Source organism: Ovis aries, chromosome 14, assembly GCF_016772045.2.
Source record: "Ovis aries strain OAR_USU_Benz2616 breed Rambouillet chromosome 14, ARS-UI_Ramb_v3.0, whole genome shotgun sequence".
NCBI classification, from domain to species: Eukaryota; Metazoa; Chordata; class Mammalia; order Artiodactyla; family Bovidae; genus Ovis; species Ovis aries.
In genome coordinates, this window is record NC_056067.1 from 24587424 (window position 1) to 24608754 (window position 21331).

General features: G+C 48.8%; 1 protein-coding gene and 1 long non-coding RNA gene across 20 annotated transcripts in view; both read left to right on the forward strand.

Moving 5' to 3' along the window:
- Window positions 1–528: 528 nt before the first annotated feature.
- LOC132657678 (uncharacterized) lies at window positions 529–8813 on the forward strand. Its single transcript, XR_009596181.1, has 2 exons — window positions 529–3909; window positions 3994–8813. It is a non-coding gene; the product is annotated as an uncharacterized LOC132657678 (long non-coding RNA).
- A 1468-nt stretch (window positions 8814–10281) lies between these two features.
- Window positions 10282–21331, forward strand: part of NLRC5 (NLR family CARD domain containing 5) — a 91295-nt gene continuing 80245 nt past the window's right edge. For all 19 annotated transcript variants that reach the window (XM_060397955.1, XM_027977859.2, XM_027977861.2 and 16 more), the window contains exon 1: window positions 10282–10320. The gene's annotated coding sequence lies outside the window, so the exon portion shown is untranslated. The remainder of the gene's footprint in view (window positions 10321–21331) is intronic.

The following is a 21331-nucleotide window of genomic DNA, read 5'->3' on the forward strand; positions in this document are numbered from 1 at the left end:
AAGGCCTCCCCACACCCTAACTAGGTGAGGTTTTCTCTCTAAGACTCCCGAACCACAGCCTGGTGCATCTGTCGTTTAAGACACTCCTCAGGGGCCGTTTTACATTTAGGTCTGGGATTATCTGAGAAACCTTGAGCCTCCTGAAGGTAGAGACCAAGTGTTTTGAGCTCTGCTCTGTCCCCCGCCTCTTCTCCCAGGAATGAAGCATGGTCACCGTGTCATGAATATTGTTACACAAAAGCAACGGCAGCATCTTTTGCAGAGTAACCATGTGCGATTCCTTCTCTTTATGTGGATTTCCTCATTTAATCTTTGCCACAACCCTTGGAGGTAGCTACTATTATCATCCCCATTTTACAGATGAAGAAGGTGAGGCCCAGGAGGCCTTTTTCTAGACAAGAGAGGTGGACAAGGCAAGGGATTTCTTCCCTATCACACAGGCGAGAAAACCAAGGGCCAAAGACAGTAAGAGGGTGCCCACATCACTGGCAAATTAGCCATGGGGTGACCTGGGCCCCAGGCACTCCTCCGGCGGCTTCCTCTTTTCTCAGCCTGGGAACGCTGGGTCAGCTTAGGCCCTTCCATCTCCAGAGGCAGATGACCACAGTGGTTCTGATGGGCCCCCATCCGGGCCATGGGACCCCCTCTGTGTCTCCCACTGTTTTCCCACAGCATCCTGTCAACCAGGCCCAGGCAACTGTCTTCAGCCTCAAGATGCTCAAGCTCTCCTATGAGAACAAGAGTATCATGGCTCCACCATGATTGTGTAAATCCCCTCCTGACACCCAGGCAGCAACTTCTTGCGGCTTTCACTTCAGAAGAGTTGAGGTGGGTAGAGATAGAGGGAGGCGGGGAGGCTGGAGGGTGGCAATTCCACCCACACAGATGGGCCTCTGAAACCTCCAAGTTCTTCTCACTGCCCCCTGCTGTGACTGGTTGTGTTTCTAAACTATGACTATCCTCTTGATCATCTAAATTGTACAAGTCACGGATGGGGTACCCCTGATGGGGAGAGGGAGGGGAGTTGACGGTTTTAGTAATATTAGATTTCTTAAGCTGAGTGGTAGGGCAGGGGTGTTTGTAACACAGATCCCCAAACCACCGCCCGTCTCTATTAGCGCCACATGACTCTCCAAATCCAGAATTCTGTGGATTTTAGAAGGTAGTACAGGGCGCGTGCACACTAGGTACATTACAGGACACGCCCATGGGATCACAGTGGCGCCCTACGGTCAAGCCCACTGATATTCTCGGCACATGAATGATCACATGCGGCAAGATAAGTACTGTATTTATATCATAAACAGCCTTCCATCCAAGTGGTCAGGTTTGCTGACAGAATGTAAAAAATCGTGCAGCCTTCAGAGCTTGCTTAATTTTGTCTTGTAAATGGGATTGACAGTCCTAGTGGTGGCGTGTGAGATCTTTGATCTTCATTGCAGCATGGAGGAGCTTTTAGCTGCAGCATATACTATCTAGTGCCCTGACCAGGGACTGAACCCAGGCCCTCTCCATCGGGAGTGCAGAGTCTTAGCCACTGGACCGCCAGGGAAGTCCCTTCAATATCTCTTCAGGCATGAAAATGACAGCCAACTGTAATGTAGGCACATGGTGGAAAATAGAGAAAAGTATAAAGAAAAAAACTCACCGCGCTCACTCACAGCCATCACCCATTTGCCATAACTAACAGATCAATGTGGGTTCTTTGCTTTTAACCACATTCCAGACTTTGAATTTCACAAGTTTTTTTGCTGATATACTTTTTCTGTCCTAGGACCCAATCCAGGTTAGCATATTGCCTTTAGGTTTTTTTTTTTTTTAATCTTTAAAAATTTTATATTATTAAATTTTTTTTTAACCTGAGAAGTTCAGAGTCCTCTAACAACCAGCTGTAAACCCCGTCCCCCAGAATGCCCATCTTTCCTCCTTGCCTGACTTTTCTCGGAGCCCCGTCTTATTTCTGGCTCCTCAGGACTTCCCTTCTTGCATTTGAATCTGATTATGGACATCATGCTTTTTAGGAATCTGTTAACCAAGACTTGGGTGTGCTGGAGTGCTTCCAGAAATTAGTTTGAAGCAGCTCTTCAGGGGCAGAGAGAGTGCCAAGCAGATATGTCCCGGCCAGGGGAGAGCAGTGCCAGGACTGGGGCAGGGGGCCGCAGGGGGAGGAATCCCAGGGTGGCTGAGGGAGGGGTGGTTTTCTGGGAGGTGGGCAAAGGAGTTGCAAATCAGGCCAGGAGTTAGGTCGAGATCATGTCAAGGAGACTTAAAGGCCAGAAGAAAGGAGTAGAAGCACCTAGACAGCTTTGGCGTGGGGTGTGGAAGGACATTCCTTGGCTGCCACTGGTGCAGAATGGCTGCACTGGGGAGGCGGCAGCCTGAACCTTTGTTAAAATGATGAGAGAGAGTAGTGGCCCTCGAGGGTCCTTCGCTGCACACAGGGAGCTCCAGAGGCTGAGAACCAGGACGCTTGCTCACGGTCACATGTCACATTCATGTCAGAGTCCATGTCTGTGGCCCCAGCATTTTTGTGTATGGATGGATGGGTTTCCAACAATAGCTATTTCGTTCTTACTCTGGGCCAGGCCCACATAGTTTCTGACTTCATGAATCATATAGCTTAGAGGGCATGGGCAGGGATAGATAATAACTAGCCAAACAAAAGACTGTAACCACTCATTGTGCCTGGAGCTATGAATTAGGCAGGTGGTCAGAGAAGGGGCTTGTACAACTCATAACCCCAAATTAAGAGGCCATTTGAAAGTCATCCAGGGCTATGGGTCTCAGACTTTGGCCTACATCGGAATCCCCTGCAGGCGTGGTTAAAACAGATTCGGGCTCATTCTCAGTTTCTAACTTGGTGGGCCTAGGGTGGAGCCTAGGGTCTGCATCTCTAACAAGTTCTCTCCCAGGTGGTGCTAATGCTGCTGGTTGAGGGGCCACGCTTGGTCTCCGGAGTATAAACATGCAGTTAAATCCATTGCCAGCAGATGACATATCACTTGACGTTGCTGATGGTTTCATTTCAGAGGTGGAGGAAGTGAGCCATGTGGGGAAGTCCTGATACCCGTTCAAACCTGAAAGAAGCTGCTGAGAATGTGGATAAGTGAGAATCCAGGAGAGGAAAAGCCACATGACCCCCCAGCTGCAGGTCCTGGGGAACTCCCTTCCGTTTTCAGACGACTGATGCTAGGCTGACCCCAAGAGTCCCTGGGGCCCACTGCTCCGGAAACCTCTCCCATCGCTCACCATGGAGAGTCAAGGGTCCTGGGCTTGTGGGTTGCTGTCTGCTCTGAGGAGGGCCCCCTCTCACAGTGAACCTGGTTTCTTCCCCTCTACCCCCACTGCCCTGGACATATATCTGTTGGGCTGCTGTCTGCAGGCCTCTGAGCCTTGTAGTTGCCCAGCCTTGAGACCAAAGAAGAGCCAGGAAGCAGCAACAGAGACATCAACAGTTTATTAGACAGGAGATCTTAAGCAGGAGGTTCTGGGGCGACTGGCTATGGTAGAGAGAATGTGGGGGAGAAGGAGGCTACTATTTATAGAATAACCAGCACCATGTGGCTCATCAGTCACCAGGGAAACCAGCAGCGAGCGCGTGTCCCTCACCACCCTTCAAGTTAAGGACCACCACCATCTGAACCACTGCGAGGGCAGGTGTTTCTCTTTAATAAACTAGCAGGTGGAGCCACTCTGACCTCAGGATTGGAACAGTCAATCCCTCACCGGGGGCCCCAGGGCAAAGGTATTCCTGTGAGTGGGGTGTAGGTGAAGCAGAGAGTAGTCGAGCGGGGGGTGTACAAAGAGCAAGTGAACTTGTAGAGTCGCCTGATGAGACACCATCCCTACCATCCGCGCCTCCTACTCCAGGAAGGAGATTTTCTCAAACCTCTTGGATTCTGCAGTGGGGTGAGTGGTTGACTCAGCAAATCCCACCCTGGTCCCTCTGATGTCAAGCACAGAATATTGGTGGGGAAATGCTGTTCCTTCCAGGACTTATGACCTGACTTCTGACAAGGGAGAAGACTCCAGAGTCGTGATTGGGAGGAAGAGGCACCATGAACAATGGAAGCAAGGGTGAGGGGAGGTGGGGGTTGGGAGGGCATAACCCGGAAGGGCCTGCCCGAGCAAAGGCCTAGCAGCAGGCATGGCAAATCCCAAGAGAGTGCTCAGAAAGTCTCTCTGCAGAGTGCCCTAAATATAGACAGAAGCACTTGGAATAATTCCTAGAGTTTCTTTTCTGGGGGATGGGAGCACAGGGCCAAATTTGCATCTCTCTCCTTTTTTTAAGTATACGTTTAAAAATCATTGTGATTTTAAAAATAATCTTGATGTATTAATTTTCGGTTGTGCCGGGCCTTCGTTGCCATGCTGGCTTTCCTCTGGCTGCAGTGAGCGGGGCCTACTCTCTGGTGGCGGTACGTGGGATTCTCACTGCCGTGGTTCCTCCTGTTGCGGCTCCCACGACAGGAACACAGGCGCAGTCGTGGCGGCACGCGGGCTTCGCTGCCCGAGGCACATGGGATCGTCCCAGATCTTGGACGGAACCCATGTCTCCTGCACTGGCAGGCGGATTCCACACCACCGAGAAACCAGGAAAGGTTTCTCTTTTTGGCTTCAGGATTAAACTGACTTTTTCCCACACTGACCAAGGTAGGTGGTCTTGGCAGACCTGGAGAAATAAGCCCCAAACTATCTCATGTCTTAAAAAAAACAGAGGGCCCTGATGTCTGTCTGCAACAGGACCAGGTGATGCTTCCCTAATCTCGCGGGCCTTCTGCCTGTGTTTCTGTTGGGAAGACAATGAGATTGGAGAAATGGGAGCCTGGTGATGTCAATTAAGGGGATGGGGAGGGCAGAAGAGCACCCTGGGCCTTGGATCCTCTCTATGGATGGGACGATAGTCCCAGCACACATACGCCCCCACCCCAGGGCCTAGGAGGGACCACTTGGGAGATGTACCACTTGGGGGTGGGGGACAGGAAGAGAGGATGGGTTAGGATGTAGTTTTTCATGGACATGTGGATGAATGCCCTGATGCCATGGGGTCGTCTGCCCCGTGGGTCACTCTGTGCCTGGAGAGGTTCACTGTGGGCCTGTGGCCTGTGGAGCAGTGTTGAGTCTGCCCAGAACTTCTTGTGGATGGACATCACCACTATGGGTGCCCTTTGAGGTCGTGTCTCCAACGTGTGGTCTGGAGGAGGGTTTGGGGACACATGCCTGAGAGTGAGGCTCTTGCTCACCTTCTAGGCTCTTCCCAGGCAGAGCCGCAAGCGCCCCTGACTCTCAGTCATCGGAGGTTAGTGGTCCTGGGTCCCCACTCTCAAGGTGCCATTCTCCATGGGGGGCAATGCACACCCACAACCCGGCCAGAGCGCGGACCCTGGCTCCTGGTTCAGTGGAGAATATTGTCTCTGTCACCCCATGGATGGCTCAACCCACCTTTTTTTTCGGTCATGCGGGGTCTTTGCTGCTGTGTGCCGGCTCTCTCTAGCTGCAGTGAGCCGGAGCTACTCTCCAGCTGCGGTGCTCAGCCTTCTCACTGTGGTGGCCTCTCTCATAGAGGGGGCTCTAGAGTGCTGGCTCAGCAGCTGTGGCACTCAGGCCTTAGTCGCCTGCGGCATGTGAGACCTTCCTGGACCAGGGATCGAACCTGTGTCCCCTGCATCAGCAGGAGGATTCTTATCCACTGGACCACTGAGGAAGTCCACACAGTGGCACCTCAAGTGGCAGCAAGAGCCCTGGGCTGGGAGGCTGAGGCTTGGTTCCTGCCCAGCCCTGGGCCTCATTTTCCCTTCCTGTAAAACGAGAGCGTCAGACCTAATGATCCCCAAGTTCCCCCTTGATGCTGACCTTGTAAGATATTTGTCCACATGACGTGACTCTAATGGCGGAATCTCAGGCACCGTTACTGGGGTGGGCAGGAGGTATTTTGGAGAAGACCCTGCCTAGCACTTTCTGCTGCCTTCCGCACAGGACAGGTTGAGCTGGCCCTGTAGTCTTTTTGAATATCGGCATATTGGAGAAGGAAATGGCAACCCACTCCAGTACTCTTGCCTGGGAAACCCCATGGGCAGAGGAGCCTGGTGGGCTGCAGTCAGTCCATGGGGTCTCGAAGAATCGGGCACGACTGAACGACTTCACTTTCACTTTTCACTTTCATGCATTGGAGAAGGAAATGGCAACCCACTCCAGTGTTCTTGCCTGGAGGATCCCAGGGACGGCGGAGCCTGGTGGGCTGCTGTCTATGGGGTCGCACAGAGTCGGACACGACTGAAGCGACTTAGCAGCAGCAGCAGCAGCCTGTGCATAGGGCTCTGGTAGAGAGGAAGGGAGCGGGAGCTAGAATTACCCTGGCTGGGTTTCCTAGCCTCCTCGTTGGTCAGCAGAGAGCATCTCTCAGACAATCTCTCTTCTCTCCCCCTTTAACCCCTTCCCAGCTACCAGCAGAAGTCCCATTTTCTGACCTGCTTCCTGCATGAGTGGTCACTCATTTTCTGTCCCATGTGGTTCCAGTGTTGGGCAGGAAATACGGGACTGTGGGGGCTTCAGATTCAGATGACAGCAGGGAGGGTAAGGGGATATCACCAAGGTCCAGTTTCTCATAGAAGAGGGGGAGGATGGAGCCTCTAAAAAGCAAATCAGACTTTAACATGGAAGAGAAACGCTGATGAGCACCAGCCAGACCACTTTACGATGCTCAAAGCATATGTCGTCTTCCCATCTCAGTCTAAAATACAAGAGGTTTCTTTCTGCCATCTCAGTCTTGGGAGGTACCAGGCTCCTGAGAAGCTGTGTGAAGAAAATCCTTCACTGCCACGTTGGCCAAATGGAATGGGGAAATGGCACAGGAAGACACTGGTATGCGCAAAGTCCCTGGGGTAGAAGGAAAAATGAATCAAGAACCTGAAAGGAGGTCGATGTAGCAAAGAGCAGAGGGAGAGAGGTGAGGCCTGGGTCCACACTGTGAAGGTGCAGAGAGGGCCTGGCCTTTACTTTGACGAGCAGGAGAGATGGCCAGGGGGCAAAGGCCAGAGTGGAACTTGGCAGAGGGACACTACTTAGGGTTTGGGAAGATTTAAGGGGACAGCACCATCTTCTGATCCAGGTTCTTTCCTCCTCTCTCCCCTCCAAATGCTCTCTTGGGCCTGTTTCTCTTCTCTTGCGGTCCAAAGCAAGGTCTGACCCAGTAAGCTGACCAGAGGTGCTCATGCAGGCTGGCAGGCAGGGCTCCTGGCAGAGGGGTCAATGTGGTTTCACCAGTTCCCAAGTCCTGAGTCCAACAAGGAAATTACAGGCCTTGGGATGTAAGCCTTTGTGGGTAGTGACAACAGTTGGGAGACTCACTCTACCCAAGACGGTGCCTCCGAGGGGGTTGGGAAGCCCAGGCCCCCACATTGATGCCCCAAGGACAGTATGAGGATAACCAGACAGCTCCTTCTCCAAAACGGAAGTTTTCACCATCACAAGTGCCAGAGAGCTTGCTTGGAGCCCTCCCGTTGTGGACCACAGCCCAGCCAGGACCCCACAAGGCCCTGGGGCTCATTTCCACTCCACAAAAGTGCAGCCCCTCAGCTTCCTTCACCATCCCAGGAGAGCATCTCTGCACAAGAGATGCAGTTAGCATCTCATCACTGTGGTTAGCCGGACATGAGGAGTCCCAGAGCTTGCCAGAACAGTGCCAACCTGCTGGACACCTCTCCCAACTCCTGCCCTTCCCTCCACGCCCAGAGACTCAGACCTAGGCTTACATCAAAAGACTGGGAAGTCCCCCAGCACAGCTGGCGGCATCTGCTGCTTCCTCCAGGGAGGAAACAAGGGCTGCCCAAGGCCAGGTCCTGTGGACACACATCCTGCCACCTGGGCTGCTGACCCAGGAGAGGTTAGAGCCCTTGTGTGGGACCAGCCTTGGGCAATGGGGAATGCAGGGGGAAGGCTTGGTCTTCAAATCTACGTCCAAATACCGGCATCTTGAAATAGTAGTTTGGAGTCCCTCTGCCTCGTTTTCCTCATCTGTTAAATGGGATGACGATTTCCACACAGTGGTCTGGTAAGGACTGAGTTCGTTTGGAGGGACTAACATGGTGGCCAAGAGCAGGGGTTCTGGAGCGCCCCTGCTTGGGTCCAAACCCCAGCTTCTTCGCTGCTCACTGTGTAATCGCGACATGTTACCTCTCCGTTTCCTCACCTGTAAAAATGGAGATAAAAAGGCTCCCATGGGGATTAAAGGGGCAAGCACAAGTACCTAGAGTAGGTACCAGTGCTCACAAATGTCAAGTATTGGTTTTACTCCATGGAAACGGTACTTCCCGCACAAGGTAAATGGTGCTTGCCCAGTAAAGTGTAGGCTCCACCCTCTGGTCCCCTTGACTGTTGCGTCTTGTGTTTCCTACCCCAAAATTCAAACACACAAGATTCCCTTTGATCTCCCATCTGTAAAATTACCTTGTTCATGCTCAAGTGTAAATGACTGGTAGTCATTCAGCTTATACCAGGGGAGCAGCCATGCCTTCAGCCAAAGGAATGATGTGCTGGTGGTGGATTTTCAGGCCACCAGCCAGGCTGAGGGTAGGGGGCACTTGGGAAGGTAGCTCTCCCAGAGTTCTTCAATGATAATCTTATCAGCCGGCCAGGTACCTCGAGGGCAGAAAGGATACCAGCCCCAAGACCCAGCTCTGCTCCTAAGTGCTGTGTGACTTTCAGCAACTCACTTGACCTCTCTGAATTTCAGCTTCCTCATCTGCTTAATGGGATTACTTTTCTGCCTTTCTCAAGGGGCTGTTTGAAATTAAATGCTCCTGAAAATGGTCTGCATTTGTCTCTCCAGATTGTGGTTATCTGTCCATGCGTCTGTCCGCTCTCGCCAGCCTGGGCAGGGAGCAGGTGTTCCGTGAGCACGAGCTGCACTGAAGTACACGTCCCAGTCTCAGGACATAACCCCATCCATGCACCCAGTCACAGCCCACCATGCCCTGCAGTGAGCTGGGGAGGCTGGGAATACCCCATTTATCAGAGGAGGAAACTGAGGCCTGGGAGGTCAGGGCATTTGCCTGAGGCCACATAGCTAGAAGTGGTGGCGCTGGGAATCGGCCACAAGCACTCGACTGCTGAATCTCTGCCGTCACATGATACCTGGTCATCAGAGCTGGTGCTGGAAGAGCAGCAGCTTCCCTTATGCCTTCTCACGGGGTTGCGGGATGGGCAGAAGGAGAGCAAACACCTAAGATGCCTCACTCGCTTCAGGCACAGGCTGCATCAGCCTTAACTGTAGGAAGTCAAGTTTTGGAGATCTCTACGTGGAGGGATCATCACCTTACAGACAGCAAACTTCAGGCTCCGAGAAGTAAAGGCATTTGGCCAGAAGTTGAGGACAGGACTTGAACCCAAGGATGTCAGACCCCGATGGGTGTGCCTGTGACCACTACCTGGCAGTGCCCTCACGCCTACACACCTGGCTTGAGAGGCAGGGGGACAGAAGATCTGGGAGTAAGCGCTGCTTCACTGTGGGGATGCCAGGGTGAGGTGGGCAGATGGTCTTCCTAGCAGGCAGACCTGTCCAGGGAACGTACCCTCTGCAGGAGGACAGGACCACCTGTCCCCAGAGGAAGGCAAAACGCCAGGCAGGTTGTAGTCAGTCCTGAAAGGGCAGTGGACCAGTGGCCATTCAGGACTGCTGCTGACCACCAACCCCCCCCCCCCCCCCCCGCCGGGGGGCACCTTCGCACTCTCTTAGCTCTCCTCCGGTCTTCTTTGTCCCACCCCTCCCTCGTCTCTGCCTGTGACCCTTGTGTGAGCTGGACAAGTTCCTTGACCTCGCCTCTAAATTCCTAGGTAGTGTGTTTAAGCACCGTCCAAAGGATCAAGGGCTCAGTAAGACCAATTACGGTTGTTCTCTTCTCCCCTCCCTTCATCCCGGAGCACTGAGGAACCCCTTGGGGCTGAGTCTCCCCCTCCTACAGAACGAGCATCCCTGCCCACCCCTCCTTAGCCTGCAGGGAGGCAGGGAGAGCGGAACTCAGCCCGGGGTCTCCCGGCGCGCCCCGGGTGCGCCCACCCTCCTCCCTGCGCCTCGGTTTCACATCCACGGAAGGGGCTTGGGCTCCCCGCGTCCCTTGGTGCCATCTCCAGGTCCTGTCCGCACAGGTGGCTGAGCGCAGGAGGCACCGGAGCGGGTATGCCGCCCCGCCCGTCCCGCGCCCTGGCACCGAGAACCCACGTGATTTCCCGGCAGAGGCAGCCGGCTCCCAGAGCCCGCCGCCGGGCTGCTCCGCGCCTGCTTTCAGTTTCAAGCAGAGCGCGGCGAAGTCGGGAGCGCAGCCGGTGAGTACGCAGCGCTTCGCGGGGCGAGCGGCGCGGGTGGGGTGGGGTGCGAAGGCGGCGCGGCTGCTGGAGGACTCCGGAGGCCGGCGTTCCCACGGCCCGAGGTGGCTGGCCAGGCAGATAGGTGGTCAAGTATGGGAGGTCGGGCCGGCGGACGGCGGGACTGATGAACGGGTAAACAGCTTGGGGCGCCGGTGGGCAGGGCGGCTGAGCGCCTGCCGCCCTGCGGAGTTTGGGGGACGAGTGGCGAGCTGCAGAGGAAAGCGAGTCCGGGTCACCCGGGTTGGGTTTCGGGACGCGGCTGCGTGCCTGCTCCCTCCCACTCCTCTCCACCTTCGCCCCGCTCCTGTCAACTTCTAATTGCCTGGTAAAGAATTCAGAAGTCCCGCTGCTCCTGGAGCGCAGTTCAGACTTTTTAGCCGAAAAAGCTTTTTAGGATGGACAATTCCAAACACGTGCAAAAGTAGCCCTAGAATTTAGGTTGAGCTCTACAAATAATGCCTGTTCCGATATAACCAAGCCCCGTGTAACCACCACGGTGGTTAGCTTCAACAGACCAGCCCAGTTTCGTCCCTGCCACACGTCATTTTGAAACAAATGGCAAACAGACATCACAGCAGCTCAACCGAAATTTTTCACGAAGTACTAAAAGATAAAAAGAGTTTTTAAACAGACGTACCCACGGCACCATCACTTTAAATTTTTTAACAGTAACTCCTTCATGTCAGATCTCCACAGACTATTCCTGATGAATATTTTAGCCCCATAAGTAATAGGGGAATACACGGGTGGCTTTTTGTTACTTGCTATTTGCCTTTTCAAGTCGTTTTCAGCCATTTTCTCATGGAGAGCATGGGAGGAGGACAAGAGCTGAAGTTTGCTGGAATGGCCCATTTGTGTTTGCATCCATTTCAGAAGTTACGGTTCTTAAGTTTATTTTTTAAGAAGTTGGAGGTTCTGTAGACTTAAAGCAATTTGAAAACCAGTACTTCCCAGCCTCCCAAACCTGGGGATAGCAGAAGGTGGTGTGTATCCTGGGCCAATACCTGGAGTCTCCTTTCTCCAAATTGCTTTTCTTTCTCTCTAAGAAGCTGTAAGCTCAGAAAAGCATGAGGCTCAGTCTCTTACCAGAGAACGGAAGGGGAGATAAAGCTGATGATTTCATGGTGCGTGCAGGTTCCCCATCTAGGGTGCTTTTCTCAAAGCTTAATGAAAGATAGCATCCACTGGGCTGGTCATTGATTATGCCCACCTGCCTTGCCTGCAAAGCACAGCACCAGCTTGACTGGCACCTAGCATAGGAAGCAGACAAATCAGGGCTCTCAGCACCTTGAATCTGCTTGGTTGTGGTGGTGTTCAGTCGCTAAGTCATGTCTGACTCTTTACGACCCCATGGGCTGCAGCACGCCAGGCTTCCCTGTCCTTCAGTGTCTCCTGGAGTTTGCTCAAACTCATGTCCATTGAGTCGGTGCTGCTATCTAACCATCTCATCCTCTGTTCCCCCCTTCTCTTCCTGCCCTCGGTCTTTCCCAGCATCAGGGTCTTGCTTGATGACCGTGGCTGTTGTATCTCTCAGAACCTTGGTCTCTCACCTGTAAAACAGGGATGATAATACGTCCTTCCAAGTGTATTTTATGGGTTGCTGGATGAGTATGCCCTGTTTATGGTCACTCTCGAGGTACTGCACAAGCGTGAGGGGTGAGAGTCCTTAACGAAGGCAGACAAGCAGAAGAGAAAGCTTTTTGGAAGAGTCTGACGATGTACTTGGCCTTATTCCTCCAACAGATACAGAGGTGATGGACGTTTGTGGCACCGGTCCGTCTCCCTACACTCCCTACATACACCTACCTCCCCTCTGAGAAAATCCAGCCAAATTACTTAGGATGTCTTCCTCTGTCTGTTATGGGTAAATTGTGTCCCTTAAAAAGATAATGGTGAAGTTCTAAGCCCTCTCTTTCAGAATGTGACTTTACTTTGGAAAAAAAAGATCATAGCAGATGTAATTAATTAAGATGAGGTCATAGGAGAGTAGGTGGGCCCTTAATTCATTATGACTGGTGTCCTTATGAGGCCGGCATAGAAGATAGAGATACGCAGGGGGAGAAGACGGCCATGTGACACAGAGGCAGAGATTGGAATGAGACATCGACAATCTAAGGAAGCTCAAGAACTGCCCGAAACCACCAGAAGCCAAAATTGGCCAGGCAGAGCCCACGCCTTGAAGCTTCAGAGGGAGGGTGGCCCTGCCTGCACCTTGATTTCAGATTTCTGGCCTCCAGAACTATGAGAGTATAATAACTTCCGTCATTTTAATTCACCCATTTTGTGGTCCTTTGTTACAGCTGTAGCAAAACTAGAAAACTAATTTGCCATCCCAGAATCTCCCCTCTGCTTTCCAATTAAATACATATGCAAATATTTTGTAAAAACTTTGTTAAGACTCTGTGCTTTCAGTGCAGGGGGCATGGTTCAATCCCTGTCCCGGGAACTAAGATCCTACATGCCATGTGGCATGGCCAAAAAAAAAAAAAAAAAAGCTTTTTGGAGGCATTCTAAAGATGTAAAGTACTGGTTTTCTTTACTAGATCTGTTTTTTGAGTGTTGGCTGGTAGCTCAAAGTCTTCACTGAAACTCAGTCTGCAAGGCAAACACCCAGTTGATTTGAGTAGTAAAAAAAAGTCTGAAAAATTGATCAGGCTGGAGGTTGGTGCCAAGTGTCTGGGGAAGAGAAGGCTTTTGGTCCCTGAGACTACCCTGAAAGACCATCTTTCTGCCATCCACTCCCCTTAAAACGAGGTGGAAGTGGTGAGGCAGGCAGGCATCTTGGTTATTTATTTGGGACTTGTTACCCATAAAATAAGCATGATTATGTAACCTCCATGCCATCTGGGGTTTCCTAGATCCTTGAGAGCTGGGTGAAATTGTCATGAAACCCCTTTACACCCCTTTGGGAAGCCCTAAGTATTCTCAAGCTCCCTGTGGATCTGAAAGGTGAAGACGAAAGTGAGCTTAGTTCTTCTGGCTGCCTCTGACCCCAGACGTTTTCGCTCTGCACTCATCCTCTCTGCCTACGAGACCAGGGCATGAAACCAGCAGGTTACCTGGGGTGAGAAGATGGTGGGCCTGGAGAAACCTGAGTTCATTTGTTTACCCTACCAGTTTCCATTCCAGGTTCTCTGGGATGGGACTCGCGCTACATCCTGTGAGTCACTCCAGAGTCTTCTGATAAATTCCCAGAACCTTTCTAATTCCCAGAAAGGTTTTTAGCAGCCCTTCTGGCTGGGACGCCTCTGACATTTGGCAAAGGAGAATTTCAATGAACTTGATGGAATATCAGTATTCACACTCAGGTGAACTGTCTTCTCAGTTTGGTTTTCCTCCTTCGGGTCTTTTTTCTACATAGGTATATTCCTTTTTTTTTTTTTTTATAATGAACTCATAAAAACCAAAATGGAATTACACTTTTTCAACTAAGTAACATAGAATTATATAGTGAAGGAAAATCGATGGCAACCCACTCCAGTATTCTTGCCTGGAAAATCCCATGGACAGAGGAGCCTGGTGGGCTATAGTCTATAGGGTCGCAAAATAGTCGGACGCAACTTAGCAACAACAACACGCTATGATCTCATTTTTTAAAATTTATTTATTTGGCTACAACAAGTCTTAATTGCAGCACGCAGGATCTTTAGTTGCAGCATCCGAACTCTTGGTTGTGACGTGGGATCTAGTTCCCTGACCAGAGATCAAACCTGGGCCCCCTACGTTGGAAGCAGAGTCTTAGCCACTGGACCACCAGGAAAGTCCATGTGATATCATTCTTTAATTGTTCATTTATTTTTTTTTTGTATAGCAGAGTTTTATTAAAGTGAAAAGGGACAGAGAAATCTTCTGACATAGACATCAGAAGGGGGGCGGAGAGTACCCCCCTTGCTAGTATTAGCAAAGGAGTTATATACTTTTTTAATTAGTTATTGCAATAAATCAAAAGATTGTCTCCAGGTTGTAAAGATCTTACTAGACCCACTCCCATAATGTACATTATAAGATAACAGGATTAGCCAGAAGGTTTTCAGGAAGGAGAAACTGTCCTCAAGCAGGATACATTGTTGTTATATAATCCTTAGCACAGAGTTTAAACTGAGTTGTTTGTTGTATAATCATGAGTTCTGGACTTAAAGAAAAAAACATTTTATGTGATTAAGACTAAGGAACGTAGAGGAAAAAAAGATGTTCGTCCTTTCCTCCTCCTTGAGAATTCCAGACCCCTATCTCCAAGAACCCCAGACCCCTTTCTCCTCCTTGGGGATCCCAGACTTCTTATCAACCTGCCTAGGAACTGACTCTCTCATTCCCCCCTTTCCTTTCAGGAGAATTATGTTGCCAAGGGAAAGGGGCATCGTTTTCATTCCATTAACTACTTCCTGCTATTGAGGGGCGTGCTGAGGCAGCATGTTCTCCTGACCCTCATATGGAGGGTCTCTGATCCAGGGGCCCCGAGTAATAGTTGGAGGATGCTCTGGCACTTGTAGGAGCCTGGACAGCCTTTTGTGACTTAAAAGCTTTCAGACGGTTAGAAGCAGACCCCATTTTACAGTTACAGATGTAAGGCAAAATAGCCATTAGACCAAGTTAAAACCTAATCAAAATTAAAAGTCACCTTATGTCCATAGTTAAGGTACAATATGTTATACCAGTCCATCTTAGGATTGCTAGATGTCATCACAGAGTTGAAGACAGTCCTTTCCTTGAAGCAGAGAAACCCACCATAGGAAGTCTTCAGCTGATGAGGAGGTTGAAAAGCTGAAAGCTTGTCCTGAAGATTCCGGGCAAGCCCCCAAGATGATAGCTTACGGTGAACGGTGTCAGATTCGTGATCTCCGAAGAAGAAGATTTAACTTTGGGAACAGGGACCAGCCTTGATCATTCAAGAGCTTTTGTATTGCAGAGTTTTAATAAAGCAAAGAGAGGCAGAGAAGGCTTCTGACATAGACATCAGAAGGGGGGCGGAGAATGCCCCAGTTGTTTAGTTTTTAGAGGCTACTATTCCACATAGTAAAATAATATAAAACATACAAAAAAGTATGTAATGAAAAGTAAGTCTCCCCTTCTCCCGTCTCCCGGCCACCTGTAACCGTTGCTGAAAACAGTCATCAGATTCTTGAGTCTCCTTTCATAGATTGTCTAGGTGGGCCTTTACAGACATATATATATATCTGTGTGTGTGCAGTGTTTGTGTATAAATCCCCTTCTCAGAAATGATAGTATACTGCATATAGTATTTTTTATCTTGCTTTTTTAAATTAAAATTGTTTAAAATTGCTTACTTGTTTTTTGACTGCGGGGTCTGCTGCTCGGGCCTTCTAGTTGCCGTGAGCGGGGGTGACTCTTCGTTGCGGTGTGTGGCTTCCCACTGTGGGGGCTTCTCTTGTTGTGGAGCACGCACTCCAGGAGCACTGGCTGCAGCAGTTGCGGCTCGTGGGCTTAGTTGCTCTCAGCATGTGAAATCTCCCCAGACCAGGGATTGAACCTGTGTTCCCCTGCACTGACAGGTGGATTCTTGTCCACTGTGCCACCAGGGAAGTCTTATCTTGCTTTCTTTTTAATTGTAATTTGGAAATCTTTCCACATCAAAACAAGAAAAATCTGCCTTTTTCCTTTCTAAGAGCTACATAGTATTTTTCACTGCTTGTTGTTCCATAATTGATTTAACTATTGTTGGACAACTAGGTCTTTTCACATCTCTTATTATTCTAATCAGCACTATAACAGATATCCTTGTGCAATCATCATTTTTACCCGTGTGAGAATAAATCTTTAGGGAAAACATCCAAGAGTGTATTTGCAAGGTCAAGGGGAATATTTTCTGCATATTTGCCGTTTGGACTTTGATAAATCTGGCAAATTACCCTCCTTAAGTCTTGTACTGATTTTCACTCCCACCAGCCATGTGTGACGGGGCCAGCTTCCCACCCTCCGCAATACATGTGTTATCAGATTTTCCGTATTTGCAGATCTGGTAGACAAATAATAGTGTCTCGGGTTTTTTTTCAATTCTCTTATGAATGATTTGAGGCATCTTTTCAAATATTTAGGGGTCACTTTTCACAAACTATTCATATCCTTTGCCTGCTTTTCCATTGGGTTGTTGGTCTTTTTCCTATTAAGTTTTGAATGTACTTTACCTATTAAGGAGATGTTTTACTGAAAGTTTTGCTTTCAGGTTCAAAGGATTCGTTAACAAATGACTCATCATATACAATAAACAAATTTCAGTATTTAATAGAGTATTAATTGACTTAATTTCAATACATAGTCATTAAAATAAGAGAAATAGAAAAAATAGGGAAAAGTAACAGCACATACATCACCAAACTGGGCTGCCCAACATCTAGACTTAAGCAGCATGCTGGGAAGTCCCTCGCTAACAGCAGTCTGGAGTCCCAGTTGGGAAAAGGTCCTGGATGGTGCATCCACCCCACAAGGGAGACTTCAAATTGTTTCAGGGGCTCCCGCTTATAATCGCAGGCTATGAATTGATACCATCATCAGTTTGCATGCACAAATTCAGCTCTTTTTCTACTTTCACCTTTTTACAATGCTGTTTGTTTCACGTTGTGAGTCATAAGATTTCATTAGACCACAGGGGATTGGGCCAGACCCTCAGAGGTTCAAGAATTGCAAGACCCACTCCCTTTCTTATCTAAAGTAAGATAAGACTCATGGTGACTCTTCTGACTCATGGTGTCTAGGCAGATCAGAAGCAGGTCAGCTCTCCTGGAGCCTGCACAAGACTTCCTCCATTTTACTTTCCCTAACAGGAAATTATCTATTTGTATTCAGTTCAGTTCAGTGGCTCAGTTGTGTCTGACTCTTTGCGACCCCATGAATCACAACACATCAGGGCTCCCTGTCCATCACCAACTCCCAGAGTTCACTCAAACTCATGTCCATCGAGTCGGTGATGCCATCCAGCCATCTCATCCTCTGTTGTCCCCTTCTCCTCCTGCCTCCAATCCCTCCCAGCATCAGGGTCTTTTCCAGTGAATCAACTCTTCGCATTAGGTGGCCAAAGTATTGGAGTTTCAGCTTCAGCATCAGTCCCTCCAATGAACACCCAGGACTGATCTCCTTTAGAATGGACTGGTTGGATCTCCTTGCAGTCCAAGGGACTCTCAAGAGTCTTCTCCAACACCACAGTTCAAAAGCATCAATTCTTCGGTGCTCAGCTTTCTTTACAGTCCAACTCTCACATCCATACACGACCACTGGAAAAACCATAGCCTTGACTAGACGGACCTTTGTTGGCAAAGTAATGTCTCTGCTTTTCAATATACTATCTAGGTTGGTCATAACTTTCTGGGATCAGATGCCATGATCTTAGTTTTCTGAATGTTGAGCTTTAAGCCAACTTTTTCACTCTCCTCTTTCACTTTCATCAAGAGGCTTTTTAGTTCTTCTTCACTTTCTGCCATAAGGGTGGTGTTTATCTGAGGTTTAGCCCAGCGTTTCTCATGATGTACTCTGCATATAAGTTCAATAAGCACGGTGACAATATACAGCCTTGACGTACTCCTTTTCCTATTTGGAACCAGTCTGTTGTTCCATGTCCAGTTCTATATATATTTATATTAGGAATATACTATCATTTAAAAAATATTTTATACTTTTTATTTTGTATCAAGGTATAGCCAATTAACAATGTTGTGATAGTTTCAAGTGAACAGGGAAGGGACTCAGCCATATACCTACATGTATTCATTCTCCCCCAAACGCCCTTCCCATCCAGGCTGCCACACAACGTTGAGCAGAGTTCCCTATGCTATACAGTAAGTATTCTATCATCTTAAGTGGCTACATACTTGTCCAAAGAATGGTTGAACTGTGTTTGTTAGACATTTAGATTGAATCTTATTTTCTCCTGCATACATGGACTGTTTCCTCTGTTTTATATTAAAAAAAAAATACCTCAAAACAAGATGTGGCAGTTTAATTCTTTCCATAACCCTTGCCAGAATTCTTCTCAGGGAAGGAAGTATTTCTGGAAAAATGCTTTGATGGGATTGGGGTGAGTGGGACCTGTGTGCAAAGAGGTCATCAGGGATCAGCAGGTCAGCAGAGCTTGGGCGATGGCTAGGGGTGCAAAATGTGCTCCTGAAATGAAGGGAGGAGGAGATAGGAGAGAAAGGAAGATGAGGAGAAGGGGGAGAGGAGCAAGGCTGAGCAGGAAGAAGACCCCCAGAAACTTCCTTGGGATAGGATGCCCGAAGTGCACTTTCATTGAGGAGATACACAGACTTCATGCGAGGTGGAAACTGACGACAGAGGCTAGCACCGGCTCCACTCTGCGCTCGTTAGCTCAGCACACATCTGCTTGGATTCTGCAACGTGCCAGGCTGTGTGCTAGGTACTGGGCTACAGCTGGGGACATGACAGGGTCCCCACCCAGGGAGCTGATGTGCCAGTAGAAACGGACAGTACCCAAGTATACAAGGATGTGCAGTAGACATCAGGTAACAGCGAGGGAGATAAGCCACTGAGCTCCTTTTGCCTGCAATGTAACAGAACCTGAGTAGGAGCCCTCTGTCCAAGGAGATCTGCCTGTGTGGGAGCTGTAAACTTCCCCAGGCCATGGTACTTCAGGGTGTCTGAGCCAGTTCATCTGTCTCGGGAAAGATGGGGCTGCCCCAGCTGATTCCCAGCCCTGTGAACATTCTGGTGACCAGAGGGCCGCTCACAGCCTGGATGGTTTCCTCCAGTTCTGTTTTCCACTGTGGACTTGAAAAAGGGTATATGGACTTTATTTTTAATTTTGTTGTTGTGTTAAAATACACATAAAAATTTCCCTCAACCATTTTTAATGGTTTTAAAATTTATTTTTGGCTGTACTGTGTCTCCGTCGCTACACAGGCTTTCTTTTGCAGCAAGTAGGGGCTGCCCTCTAGTTACAACGAGTGGGCTTCTCATTGCAGTGGCTTCTCTTGTGGAGCGTGAGTTCTAGGGTGCAGGGGCTTCAGCAGTTGCAGCACACGGGGCTCAGCAGTTGTAGCTCACAGGCTCTAGAGCATGGGCTCGGTAGTTGTGGCAAATGGCTTAGTTGCTCCATCACGTGGAATCCTTTCAGACCGGGATCCGAACCCAAGTCCCCTGCACTGGCAGGCAAATACTTATCCACTGTGCCACCAGGGAAGTTCTCTGTCAACCATTTTTAAGTGCACAATTCCGCGCTTTCAAGGACATTCATGTTGTGAATCCATCCCCATCATCCACTCCCATCACTCTTTTCATCTTGTAAAACTGGGATCCTGTGCCCGTTATCCAATAGCTCTCAATTCTGCCTTCCCCTCACCCCTAACAGCCGTCATTCTCCTATCTGCATGGGAGTGATTACTCTGAATACCTCATATAGGTGAATCAGACACTGTTTGTCTTTGGGGGACTGACATATCACTTAGCCTAGGTGTCCTCAAGGTTCATTTATCTTGTAACATTTTGCAGAATTTCCTTGCTTTTAAAGGCTGAGTAATATTCCATTGTATGTATAATCACATTTTTCTTCTTCATTCATCCATCAATGGACACTCGGATTGCTTCCGTGTTCTACCTATTATAACCAAAGCTGCTGTGAGCACATGTGTACAAATATCTCTTCAAGACCCTGCTTTTAATTCTCTCGAGCACATATCCAGGATCCAGCATCATAGTGTAATTCTATTTTTGATTTTTTGAAACACCTCCTTACTGTTTTCCACAGCAGCTGTGCTATCTTACTTTCCTACCAACAGTGTGAGAGGGTTCTGATTTCTTCACATCGTCCCCATCACTTTTTGTTTTCTGGGTTTTTTTTCAGTTGCCATCCTAATGGATGTGAGGTGATATCTCATTGTAGTTTTGATTGTATGTGTGTGTGTGTATGCTTAGTTGCTCAGCTGTATCTGATTCTTTGTGACCCCATGGACTGCAACCTGCCAGGCTCCTCTGTACATGGAATTTTCCAAGCAAGAATACTGGAGTGGGTTGACGGTTTCTACTCCAGGGGATCTTTCCAACCAGGGATTGAACCCACATCCCCTGTATCTCCTGCTTTGGCAGGCAGATTCTTTACCACTGAGTTACCAGAAGCCCATTTCCCTAACGATTAGTAGGGTTTCTCTCCTGGCTCAGTGGTAAAGAATCTGCCTCCAATGTGGGAGATGTGGGTTTGACCCCTGGGTTGGGAAGATTCCCTGGAGAAGGAAATGGCTCCCCACTCCAGTATTCTTGCTTTGGAAATCCCGTGGACCGAGGAGCCTGGCAGGCTACAGTCTGTAGGGTCGCAAAAGAGTCGAACACAGCTTAGTGACTAAACAGCAACAACAGCGATTAGTAATACTGAGTGCCTTTCTGTGTGCTTATTGACCGTTCATATATCTCTTTGGAGAAATATGTTTTCAGATCCTTTGCCCGTTTTTTAATTGACTTCTTTGGTTTCTTGTTGAGTTGCAGGAGCTCTGTCTGTATGCTGGATATCAACCCCTTATCAGATAGGTACTTTGCAATATTCTCCTGTTCTATGTGTTGTTCTCGGGGTAGGGTCTTTTGACGTATGATTTAAAATTTTTTTATGAAGTCCAAATTTTTCTGTTCTTTTGATGTCTGTGCTTTCAGTGTCATCTCCAAAAAACCATTGCCAAACCAAATGTCACAGCTTTCATTCTATGTTTGCTTCTAAAATTTTTATTGTTTTAGGTCTTACACTTAGGGCCTTATCCATTTTGAGTTAGTTTTTATATATGGTGTTAGGTAAAGGGCCAGCTTCATCCCTTCACATGTGGATATCCAGTTTTTCCAGAACCATTTGTTGAAAAGATTGTCCTTTCCCCCATTGAATGATCTTGGCATCAAAAGTAAGACTAGGCTCCTTTTTCTATTCCATTGGTCTGTATGTCTGTCTTTATGCCAATACCACACTGTTTTGATAACTGTAGTAGGTTTTGAAATCAGGAAATATGATTCCTCCAGTCTTGTTCTT